Below are 12,903 nucleotides of genomic sequence, written 5' to 3'. Positions count from 1 at the left end.
AGCCATTCCAGTTAATTAGAAAAAGGGTGCACCCTGTAGGAGTCAGCAGAATGGAGGCTGAGCGCATGGTGGGAGGCAGGCCTGCTGGTTTTTTGGGCAGGAGTCAAGGATATTAACTCATGAAAGAGAGGAAGGGCCCCCCCGCCTCTCATTTCTGCCTCTCCCCCCCCTGCCCACCCCACCCAGCAGCAAACAGATGCGATTAGTGTTCTTCAGCCATCAGAAAACTGACTGCAGGACTCCGAGGGTCTAATGAGAATCAACTTTTCGGCGGCTGCTGTCTTGCGGTGCAGCCCACCTGTCACATCATTAGGTGCAGCATGTGCCTGGAATTCACTTTGCTAAATGAGATTTACAGGCCCCAGTGAAACCCATCCTGCAGCATTCCTGCTTCAATTAGCTAAAGATTAATTGTCTGAGAAAGGGAATGAAAGTTTTACTTCAACTGACCTGAAAATGGTGGGGGGGGGAGGGAGGAGAGAGAGGGGGAGCCGGGAAGGGGGGCAGAAAGTATGGCTCAGGTATTCCACATAGGCCTCAGGCAGCGTGGAAAAACGTGATAATTTAAAGGTGCTGCAAATTTCCTACACCTCGTCTCGATGAGTGAAATTAACTAGCACTAAAAGCTGTCAAATTAAAGGTTGACTTCCAGATATTAGCACCTTAAATGTCACTGAATATTCTCTGTCTCTCCCCTCCCCACCCTCCCTCCTTTCTCTCCCTCTGCCTCTCTCTCCCCTGCCCTCCCCATTCCTTCCCCCATATTTTTTTCTTTTTTTTTTTCTTTTCCTTTTTTTTTTTGGCAAACAGACATCTCGGCACACCTGCACGTGCACACAAACATTATCCTGCTGCTGTTCCTGCTAACTGCCTGTGCGTGCTCAGGCCAGCGTCGCTTGGTATAAATCTCAGATGTAACCATGGCTACAGAACAACTGGCAATTACAAAATTTCCTCCATTTTTAATGTTACACTAATTATGTTTGAATGTGTTTTAATGAAGAAAGGAATTGAGGAGATGAAACAGCGTTCTCTGCATGAGGAGAGTGGGGGTGAGAACCTACGTCTCCTGTCTTTGCCAGCCTGGAATTCAAGCCCAGGAAAGGTACAGAGCGTCTTGAAATGAGGTGGTGTGCCTACAAGTGAGTGGTGCTTGCACCAGCACGTGAAATACATGGATTAAAGTTTAGAATCCCGATGATAACACCAAAAAAAGACCAGGCCTGCTCATAACATTGGGAAGAAAAAATCACAGCTTAACTTGAACTTTATTTCAAGACTGAAAGATGACTGGTTGTTCTGCAGTGCCATTGCTTGGGATATCCTGCTAGCCAAAGGTGAAGCTTCAAATCTTGAGCTGGTTTTGAAGACCCATACAATTGTAGAATACTTTCAGTTGGAAAGGACTTTAAAAAACACTTAGTTCCAGCCCCCCTGTCATGGGCAGGGACACCTTCCACTAGACCAGGTTGCCCAAATCCATATCCAGCCTGGTCTTGACCATGCACTTCCAGGCATGTGACATCCACAGCTTCTTTGGGCAACCTGTTCCAGTGCCTCACCACTCTCACAGTGAGGAACTTCCTCCTTACCTTTTGTTCAGCTGCGATTTTAAGTGAGAAACTGTTTTCCTTCTGTTTGCATGGTATGAAATATATGGAGTGTGAGGTGTTTTCCGTGCTTGTAAAATGTCTTTAAAAAAATGTTATTGCCCATTTTGCTCTCAGCCCTTAGGTCTGGCATGTCTGCTTGCACTCCATCTCTGGCTCTGTGTCATCCAAAACTGTAGGTCGTGTCAACAAGTTTGACCGAGGCCCGTAAGCCCTTGCATGTGAGTGCCACCTGAGCCAGCTGAGGTGTGGGAGGCGTGCTCCAAATGCTCATTTTTGATTTGAATGGCATGCTGGAGGGACATGTCCCTCCACCCAAATTATTCTGTGGCTGAGCATCAGCCGCAGAGCTTTCCATCAGCAGAACCTAGTGGGTGACCTGCCAGGGTGTGCTTACAGCCGGGTCTTGTGCTGGGGTTGGTGTCTTCAAACAGGGCAAGATGAGACAAATACAAGTTCGCGGGAGAGTAGCATTACTTCTGGCACTTTGAGCTGGGGTCACGGGGCTGCTGTGCAACAGGTGTGAGTGTTTGAACTGTGGGACTTTATTTCATAAGACCTATTTGGTTCTATTTTACCTGGGGGGAGTCAAGAAAAAAACCCCAGCAAACAACATTTTGCATCCTACTGCTCCATCTCCTTTCCTAACCTGGTAATTTAACATGCACGCACACCCACTGCTGAAGGTGGGGTGGGGATACTGTTACAAATTTCCTCGCAGCAGTGAGCTCTGGATCCCAGCTGTGTCTTCAGCGGCATGAGCCAGCTTGATTATGCTAAAGCACCCCTGGATCCCTTCCTCTTTTGTTTCAGTCTACACAGGGTTTTAAAGCTTAAACATTTGACATGCTTGGGTAGTTTCTTCTCTAATTTTATCCCAGCTGACTGTGCAATGAGTTTAACTCAGAGCCCTTAGGTGCAAGCCACTTTCCACAATGTATATTAAACCTTATAAAACTAGCCTGTATGTCATTATCCAGAATATAATTACCTATATTGGAATTTGGCCAGGATACTGGGGCTAATATTGTTAGCCTTGCAAAAATTGGCGCGGGACTTTCTAATGACCACATGTGGTCAGTGCCATATGTTTCCAACTCATCTAAGGGATGGTATCTCTCACACAGCCATGCCCCCTTGAAATCACTTCAGGGTAGGAAAGCAAAAGCTCAGAGGCCAGACAGGACAGGCAGTTGCTGGTTCAGAGACTGATGACATCTTTGATGTGGAGCAGACACAGCTCTGTGGCAAGCCTGAGTGCTGCATGGCCAGCACTGACCCAAATTTCCATGTTCCCTCCCTCTCTTCTGCCAGCCCTCAAAGCCTTCACAGCCTAACCTGATGAGAAGGGTCTCTGCCCTTTCTGGACATGAGGTATTTTACATAAATCTAAATTTCTTATTGCTCATCACACAAGTGACTTCATCCACTCAAGAAGTTACTTTTGACAAGAGTGGCCTCAACCATAAACTCTGTTGGAAATGTTGTACAAAGCCCTTTTATTTTTTAAAGTTCCATGTGCTGTATGTCAGACAGCCATAGCACGCCCTAACTGAGGATGACTGTGCTTTAAAGTGATTAAGCTAACATTAATGTTCTCATTAAAGGGAAATCTCATTTAAATATGTGGTGAAATGTTTACATGTTTGCTTTATATCCCACTAATCAATTTGGGATAGGCTCTCTCTCAGACTAAACAGTACTTTACCACTGCTCTGGTCAGTCTGATGAGACTCATCTCCATCCCATTGTTCAAAACATTCATAAAAACATGAAAAAGCATTGGGTTTTGATCACCTCTGGTAGAATGTCATTGCAGGGTTCAAAATGAAACTTGCTCTGCTGTTTCCTTCTTATCCTGACAAGCTGAAGTGTTCAGAGTTCTTGTCCTTTCCCAGTTTCTTCTTTGTGGCCCTTGAGTCTCCTCAGAGTGACCAAGTCACCTCCTCTTGTGCTGCCTATGTCCGTGAGGTTCTCTCTCCGCTTTTTTCCTTCCCTCTCTCCTTTGAACTGCTAAGCTGTTTTCTCTTCAAATTGTACAATGAAACCCTCCATTTACTTTAGCCTGCGATAAAATAGATTTTCATTATAAAACGTTTAATGTTACTGCACGACTTCTGGCCTGCGTGGCTTGTTAAGGCACGAGTGGTGGTAGAAAAGTGACGACCTAGCACCTCTGTTTTGAACCTAATTCTCTCTTGATTGTCAAAAAGTTGTGAAAAAGAAATCAAATCCATTATTGGACAAGGTTATCATTAAGGAGGCTGGCAAGCCTTCATCTTTACAGCCTTCAGCTTTACAGCTCTCCTTTTCTGGGGAGATCATCGTTTGGCTTTAACGACCTGCCTTGCCACAGGTAGTGTTTAATCTTCCATTTTTGATTAAACTACTAGAGATGGTTTTGCCAAGTCATCTCCAAGACTGTTTCCTTCACATGTCCTGGATTTTTGACTTTGCTACAGCCTTTTTACTTGAATACAATACAAGGCTGGTATTTGTGACTTTGGCTGTTGATCTTTTTCTAACAGTGGTCAATTCATATAATTGTGGCTACATTTACACGTGGTGAAGATGTGTCAGAGGAGCATAAAGAAAGAAGTAGATCAAAAAGTTGTTATTTTAGCAACTCTATTCCCTCTTACTGAGATCTCTGGCCTAGCTCAGTTTGGGACTTCTTATAACTCACATCAGTCACCACTCAACTTATGCATCAGATTTCAGGGATGAATGTTTTCCTGTAAAAGACTAAATTACCTAAAGCAAATCTAACTTAAGGAGGAGGGAAGTTTGTAGGGCTAGATCCTTGTGATGTTTCAGCCTTGTGATATTTCAGTCAGTCTGGCACAGGAGGGCTCTGATAGAGGCAGGTTTTTGGTGCTTTGAAATTGCACTGTTTTGAGAGTGATAGTAAAACAAAGTCAGCAAGGGATGGTAGAGATGAGACAATGTGATTTACTGGAAAAATCTGGATTTTCAGGGGAAGAAAGGGCTGCCTGTGTTCAACATAACTGGATGTCTATTTAATGAATAGCGAGATGCCCAGTGCTTTTGGAAAACACTTGCACATCCAAAGAAATAAGTCATTGTACAATGGGTCCTAGCAAAGGACCTTACTGTAATCCATGCCAGGGGCACTATCTAGCTTGGTTTCTCCCAGCTTTTTAATGTTGTGGTGCATATTTTCATTTTTTAATGTTGTGGTGCATATTTTCAGCCCTTCTTGAAGCCAAGATCAATGGGTGCGAAGCCTCTTTTGTAGGACAAATATATTCAGTTACCTATTCCATCATAAGCTCATAAAATATATCTTTTTGCTGTTTTGTGACATTGTTTTGGGGTGGTTTAGGTCTATTTACTAGGACCTTATGCACACCCATATCTCTGGTATACTGAGGTTGTGGAGACATACAGCAAATTATACAATGTCCTCTCTATACGTTCAAAATAAGCTGTGGAGTTGATGATTAACTCTGCAAAATAAGATGACTACTTCTAGAGCAAGGTGGTTTGAGAGATGGGAAAATCTATTAATTTGTTTCCCCATTTAAAAAAAAAATAAATGCGGAACCATCAATAAGAAGGTGAAACATGATTATTTACCACACAAATGCGAAATAAGCAGCACTTGATGGAAACATTTTGCAATTTGCTCCTGAGAGTATTGCTGACCTATCTTGTTTTAAGTGTGCAGTAAAAGGAAGGCCTTCTGGATGGATCTGGTGAAATCAACTCACAGTGTGCTGTGAAGAACACCAAGACAACTGCAAATTGTTTAATTCTAAATAACTGCAATTATTTAATTCGAAAGGTTGCTTTTCAGGCCTCTGTTCTGGAGGTTTGAGGCCCACAAAGAGGACATTTTGCTATCTGAGGAGAACAGTATTACATCAGAAGTTTGAAGACACATTTTGGGCTGTGTAGTTGCTTTTGTTTGTTTTGTTTTGATTTTGGACTTATTCTGTCCCCTTTCCTAAATTATGGCAATATTTTCTCTAATCTCAAGGGATTTCTGTGTTCTGCTGAGGAAAAATTTAGCTACAGTTGACTATACTAGTACAGGTATTGTTATAATGTACACAAAACTTTTTAAGTGTTCTTCCACACTGCCTTTGGCTGATCTTCTATGGCGTTTCCATTCCACAATTTCAGTCCCTTCTATATATTCCATCACTGATTTCTAACGATGTTTAAGTGTCTTCTAAGAAAGAGGCAAAGGAGGCAATATCTTAAGAGTCTTTAAAAGACAACTTTCCCATGCTAGTAAAAAGCCCCAACATTTTTTGTTTGTTTGTTTCTACTCGGAATAAATTATTCAGTAATGCTGGGTTTATTAGCTCAGCTATTATTTGCCTTTCAGACAGTCAAGCTTGGAAGAGGCAATCTGAGGCCATTTCCCCCCCACCCCAAAAGCTGAAAAGCCCAGAGCTCCTGCTGGGACATCCTTGCCCCCAGCTGCAGTGAACAGTAGGAGACTATTCTCTCTCTGGTTTTGTTGGTTTTTTTTTAAAGCTCCCAGTATTTTTGCTGATACCTAAATAGAGATTGCTGACTTTTTGGTATTTCTGAAGATGTCTGTCTTGTCTTGGTGTCCTCAGCAAATGGGAGCTCAGCTCTAGCAAAAATTTGGCTCTGGGTCTGTATACTTATGGCAACTTTGTGATTAGTGAGCTCTGTTGTTAATTAATGCAAGCTGTGTTATCATTTCATCTACTGTTGTTCCTTCTGTTAGGCAAATTTTCTGTTTATTCTAAGTATCACAGTAGTGTTTGTAGGCCTTAGTCAAGAACTTGGGCCTCATGGTGTAGGGAAATAATAATTATTAACAGTTTCCTTTTTTAGCTTGCCTTCTTAAGGAAGCACAAGTTATGCTGTCATGCTGTTTGTCTGGCGGCCTGCTCCAAATAACTTTGGAGTCTTTTAATTAATTTCAACCAAAGTTTACTGTGGGAGCTCTACCAATTTTGTGGAAACTGGCTATCAGCGAGAGGAAAAGGTGATGCAAATTAAGGCTCCTGCTGCAAGGAGGAGTGTGTGGTGAGCTCGTGTTATTTTCTGTCTGGGAGCAGACATGTGCTGGCTGGCCAAGCAGCATAAATATAGCTCTTGTGCTGCCTCTTCCCTGTTCAGTAATTAGGAAATCCAGGAGGGAGGTTCTGTGCTCTGTCCTCATTTTGAACAAGAATGAAAGAGTAAAGGGAGGTTGGAAGTAGTGTAGAGGAGGACTTGGATATATTGAGTGGGGATTTGGGAAACAGTCTTCATTAGCTCTGCTGCTCTCACATTAACTAACTAGATTTATTTTTTAGTGTACTTGGGAGCGCAGATATTCACAAGGATTTTAATGGGAGTCTTCCTGAGGAGAGCTGAGAAAATCCTTGGGAAATTCTGGAAGTGTTGATGGTGATTTTCACGACTAATGACGGTAGTTTCATTTGCATGAAATGTACAAGTAGATCGTTCAAACTGGTGCACATGTAAATGTGCACAATTGTGCACATTTGAATTATCAGTTCTCTACTTTTATTCTGAGTTAATTTAATCATTTATAAAGTCACTTGAAATTTTGTGAAAGGTAGATAATTTTTTCCAAATCTGTAATAAAAATCACAAGTGTTGTGTGCTTAACTAGGAGATTAGCATGAATAAGTGCACCTCAGAAAAGAGTTAATCATTTTCTTTCCCCTCCCTTTTTTCTAACTTGGGGTCCCAGAGAAAACTCATTTGGGGTATCACAGTTGCTCTGTATTGTCTGCATAACATATAATCAACAAGTAAGACATTATTCCCTGGTTTGAATACCATTAGGATTTGTTGCTTTTTTTTTTTTTTTCTTTTATTAATAATTTTTATTTTATTTAGCATTTTAATGTTAAACTAGTGATCTGGCTGAACTCCAGCTTCTGGACAAATTCCAGCTTAAGTAATTACATCTTATGTAATGAATTTTCCTATCTGGCATTAATTGGAAGAGCTATTCTTCACTTCCTGTCCTAACGCCATCTATAATGCTGCTGTGTGATGTAGGTTACTTTGGGCAGCCCTGGAAACTGCTGCATTTTAGTAGGCAAATACATATGCACTGGCCAAGTTTCAGAACTTCTAGGGTGCATCATCTACAAAGCCTGAATACTGCCCTCGTTCAAATAAAATTGTTGCTTCTCAAGCATCAGTAACCACGCTCTCCTCCAGTAGCTGGAAACCTTAAAAACACAGGATGCAAACTTTAATTCTACTGATAGGTGTTAGAATGGTTCTTTCCAGCTGGAAGGACAAAGGTCCAGGGTTAAAGGTTCTGAATTTACTGCAGGGTGTCCCAGGGACTTTTTCCAGGTGAGATCTGTGTGCAGACGGCCATTCCTTTGTCTGTGTGGCTACGGAGGGAAGGAGGGAACCTGTGCACACAATAAATCAAGTGAGAATTCTTTATTACTGTTTTTGCAAAATTGAATTAAATTTCTCTAATCTCAAATGCTATTTACAATGTGAATTATCTCTATATATTCAGTCTGTTAGCACCCAATATAATAAAAGCCAGAAAACCTACATCTATTATTTTTTTGCTGTTTACAGGCCCTCATAAATTCTTGGGGTTTTTTTGGCCATTTTGGCTGGCTGTTCTGTTTTCCTCTAGTTCTATGCTGAATTTCAATCTGCAGCCTTAACTATTGAGGACATTTTCTTCAAATTCTGTTTGTTTTGCAAGGCGGGCTGAGACGTGCATAGAAGGCAAATTTAAGAAAATAGTTTTAATAAAGCTATGAGCAATTAAAATGCCCAAGCTCTCTGGGACTACTTTCTTGGATACACAGAACATAAAGTTACTTTTTTTTTTTTTTTCAGGTTTTCAAGGTTAGCATTGCTGTGGGGCAGAAGGCTGGTTTATGGCAACATGGCTAATTATTTTGGATACTTATGTGGTAAGTTTCACCCACGTTTTGAAACTCACATGATATAATTTGGTGAGCATCTGATGTGTGTTCCATATCAGGAACCACCAAGCCTTGCTTGACATTCTGCCATCACAGCAGTGTCTCTGTGAGCTAGAGACCTTTTCTGCAAGTCCTGATAAAAAGACCATGGGTGATGGGGGAACTGACTACAGTCCTACTGTCTCATACCTTATTTCTACGCATGTGCACTTTATTTCTGAGCCAAATTGGTGTACCTTCATATTTCAGCAATTGTGCCTTATTACGCCAAGGTCTTGGTGCCTGTCAAGAGAATCTTGCACCAGAAATGTCTTTTCAGATGTAAAATATGGGTATTTTATTTTTTCACCCTTCATCCGAGTTGAATCTGGGGTATGGTGACACACAGTTCTTGTTAAAGAACTAGAAAATAGGTGTAGAAATATTTCTGTGTGTTGTTTCTGAAATGAGAGGTTGCTGACAGCTGACTGGATATGAATATCCATTTAAGTTAGCTGCTAAGAAATTCTGAATTAAAATTTCATTATATGACAAAACAAACACCCCACCCTTATTTGTGCCTGTTCAGAAATCTTTGGAAAGTTGCCATTGAGCCTTGAGTTTGGGTTGTTACAGGGTATTAAATATGCCATGAAAAGAGTCTTAAAATGTTGGTAAGTTAAACAATAAGACTGACCCTCAAACAGAGGCTTAGCATGACGTTTTTGCAGGCAATGTGTACCCTGATGTATGGGCTGGCTGGCTGTAGATCAAAACTGGAGGTTTTATTGATTAAATTCTTCCGAGAGTGGGGATTAAAAAGGCATGTCTTATCTCACTATCTATTTGAAAGATATAGATTCTTGTTATTTGCTGAAGTAAGGGAATGCTGGCAGTATCAAGTTCTTTACATGAGGACTGACATGGCTAGATGCTCCTTTGAACATTTAATTCACTGTGTTGGAGGAAAAGTCCAACCACTCTGTGAACAAAACTGCTCTGTCTGGACAGCCCTTCCTCAGCTGTGTGACTGCACTGGACTGGCTCTGAACCCTCTGACCTCTGTATGTGAGTAGGCTGGTTTTGGTTGGGGTTTTTGGTGTTTTGTTTTTTTTTTTTGGTGTTTTTTGTTTGTTTGTTTTTGTGGTTTTTTGGTTTGGTTTTTTTTGGTTTTTTTTTTTGTTCATTTGCAAGTAAAATTGAGTGCAAATTGGTTTTAAGTTATAACCTTCACTTAAATCACTGCCATCACTGAGAAGACATCCAGAGACACACCTAGCCCACAGTCTGGCCCTGTATCAGTGAAGCAGCAGGAAAACTCTGTGAAGTGTTAGCATGTCCCATATGAGAGAACCTAGGGGATGTCATGTGGAGCAGCTTCATTAATTTTTGGACCTTTTACAACGAGGACCAACTCCGACCAAATTAACAAACAGCTACTTAGCAAAAGTAGCTCTTCATCCTTTCAAATCTGTCGTGGGTTTTTTTTTTTTTTACAGACTTGTTGGCACTGCAAAGTGTTGAACAAATAATGCCTGCATATAAATTACTGCCAGTGATTTCGTGATTGGTAGCATTAATTTCTCCAGAGAATAAACTTTAAATATTCTAAGCAAGGTACAACCGAGCTCCCTTTCAGGGTTAAAGGCTTAGAAGGGGTTTCCATGAAAAATCCAGTAGGCAAGCAGGGTCGAGCACCACCCTGCACAGGACAGAGGCACAGAGGCCACGTGACTGTCCCCTTCAGTACCTTGATCAATTCATGGAGCTGGAAATCCCACATCAAATATGACTGTTTCTAAGGCTCCCTAAATGTCATTGTTCTTGCCTTTAAAGCTGAGTGGAAAATAGAAATTCTGTTTTTCTGAGAATTCACACTCCTGATTTTTTTTTTTTTTTTTTTTATTTTTTTTTTTTTTTTGCATTTACACTGTACAAACCAAAATATCTATTCTTTGTTCAGTGTGGCTGGGATGGGGTTGAGGGCCTGAGACCTTTGAGTTTAGGAGATGGCTACATTTCTGAGGAGTCAGAGAATATTTCTGGCAGCAAATCAAGGGGTACCCAGTTAGAAACCAATTGATAGGAGGAAGATTTCAAAACCTAAGTCCTGTTATGATCCTGCACTTCTGGCTGACTTTTAGCAGTAACTTATTAAAACTTGACTTTGTCACACAGGACTGTTTGGATGTCAACAAGTAAAACATTTTTTAACATTTGCTTATCTCTATATTAAGGTTAATAGATATCAGACCAAGTAGTTAGCATCAAAACCTGATTGCCTTATTCACAGTAATGGAATTATGTGTCTCTTACTGGACTTTTGAATATTTTCTAAACTATTGGATTTTACGAACTAATCATTTTTGTATTTCTGTTTCTCATTCATGATTCTCTTCTTTCTCACATGAAAATTCATATGTATTACAGGGTATTGTTTCTACTTTCTTGAATAGTTTTTTCTCATTTACTTAAAAAAATATCCACTAATGGCTATAGTATATGCTAATATGTGCTTTATAGTAATAAACTATGAAGCCAGAATGGTGTTGCAATCATTGTGCTTCCATCCTTTAGTTTGGGGATTAAGGTCAAAGCCACAACGACATTCAGATTTGGAGTGACCACTTCTCTGCCCACATACAGATTGAACTCTAGAAAGAAGGACTTAGCACAGAGAAAGTACAGCCACACAGAAACAGTTTTGACTTCTTTCTGAGTCCTAAACTCCCCATAGAGATGATCTTGTATTTTCCTGGTCCATTTTACACATGGTCCATAAGGGGGTGCTCTGAGAGACTGACAGCATCCTTGTGTGGGCTATAAACACTGTAGATTATAGGACAAGGGTTTATCTCCACAAAGCATAACCATTGCATACTTTTTACTTATCTTCCTATTTCAGAAAAGATGGTGGTCTTATTCAGTGGGATGAAAAGACTTGGTAACTCCTTCTGATTAGTAAATTTGTGGTCTTAATTTAGCAGAAGTACTTATGCTATGTTTCTCCCCATACTGAATGCTACTCAGTCAAGCAATGTCCAAAAGACTTAAACCAGAAGACAAATTCCGTGTGAACATTCATTTTGAGTTCTTATGATTAACACGATTTGATTTGTGAAAGGATGAAATTATATTGTAAAGTTAATCATTAGAGAAAATAAATGCCTGAAGGATCTAAGCATCATACTTTGGGCTTTTCTTTTCACTGAGTCAATATAGATTGACAAGCCATATTTCCCATTCAAAGAAATGTTAAGCGTGTTTACAGATTTCATTAAAGACTCTGAAGACAACGTTGCTTTAACAATGTTTTCTGTCAAAGGCTACAATAATAACCTGATTTCTACTCTCAGTCATGCTGGAGTAATTGTCAGAAGTGGTAGAGCACATTGCTTAAAGAGAGTAGGATTTGGCCTAGCTGTCTTGTAATACTGCAAAAAAAAAATATAATTGTTTGGGGGTTTCCTTTATTTTTTTGGTTTGGTTTTGGTTTTAATCCTACAGGAAGAGGTGAAGTTAATGCATAGTTCAAACCTCGTGGCACGTCCAGTGCAGCACACTCTGACATGAGCAAGTCACTGCCTGAGTGGGAACATCACAGGGAAAGGTGTTGAGGGTTTTGGCACAGCACCACGTTGGAGCAAACACGTTGTACCTCTGTGGTGGTGAGTGTTTTTGTGGCACAGCGGTGTTTCCCCTTGTGCTGAGATGTTGTGGATCCCTGTGGGAGTGCACAGTGCCCCTGTGAGCAGGGCAGGTGGATCCTGACACGTGCCCTCCACGGCTGGAAGTATTCATTGTGTGCTTTGCACAGCTGCTGCTCTAGGCGAGTTGTCTCGCCCCTCATATCCCTCAAAAGACAGAAAGCTATGGGACCCTGACACTGCATAACTGAAACATTCTTTTGTAGGTACGTGCCTTTAAAAGCAAACAATTATATAATCAAGACCTTATTTATTTAAATATTAGGAGAAAATTGGAGTTAGAAGCTCAAACTTTTGGAAGTCTAGAGTTGTCGTGGTTAGTGTTTCTATTGCTGTCCATGAGAGACAATTGCTTGGGATGTTACGTTTTGTTAACACATGTTAGCAACTAAACTTGCTTGCTTGAGGCAACCCCAGGATCTGCTGGCAGTCCACAAGTTATTTAAGACTGCCTACGACTTTGATGACATCCTTACTTCTCTTTGACTTTGTTGTGACTGAAGATCTGAAGCCTTCAGGAGTCATTAAGGAATCATATACTATTTGTCAGATACTGAATGGTAATAACATACAAGTTTTCTTAGCACTTCTGTGAGATAGGCTGTGTTGTATGACAAGCAGTGTATTATAAATTCCTTTCATGCACTTCTGGATCGTACCAGATCCGACACATGCGCT

The sequence above is a fragment of the Anomalospiza imberbis genome, chromosome 5 (genome assembly GCF_031753505.1).
Source record: "Anomalospiza imberbis isolate Cuckoo-Finch-1a 21T00152 chromosome 5, ASM3175350v1, whole genome shotgun sequence".
NCBI classification, from domain to species: Eukaryota; Metazoa; Chordata; class Aves; order Passeriformes; family Viduidae; genus Anomalospiza; species Anomalospiza imberbis.
The sequence above is the reverse complement of the archived record's forward strand: the minus strand, read 5'-3'. Positions refer to the sequence as shown.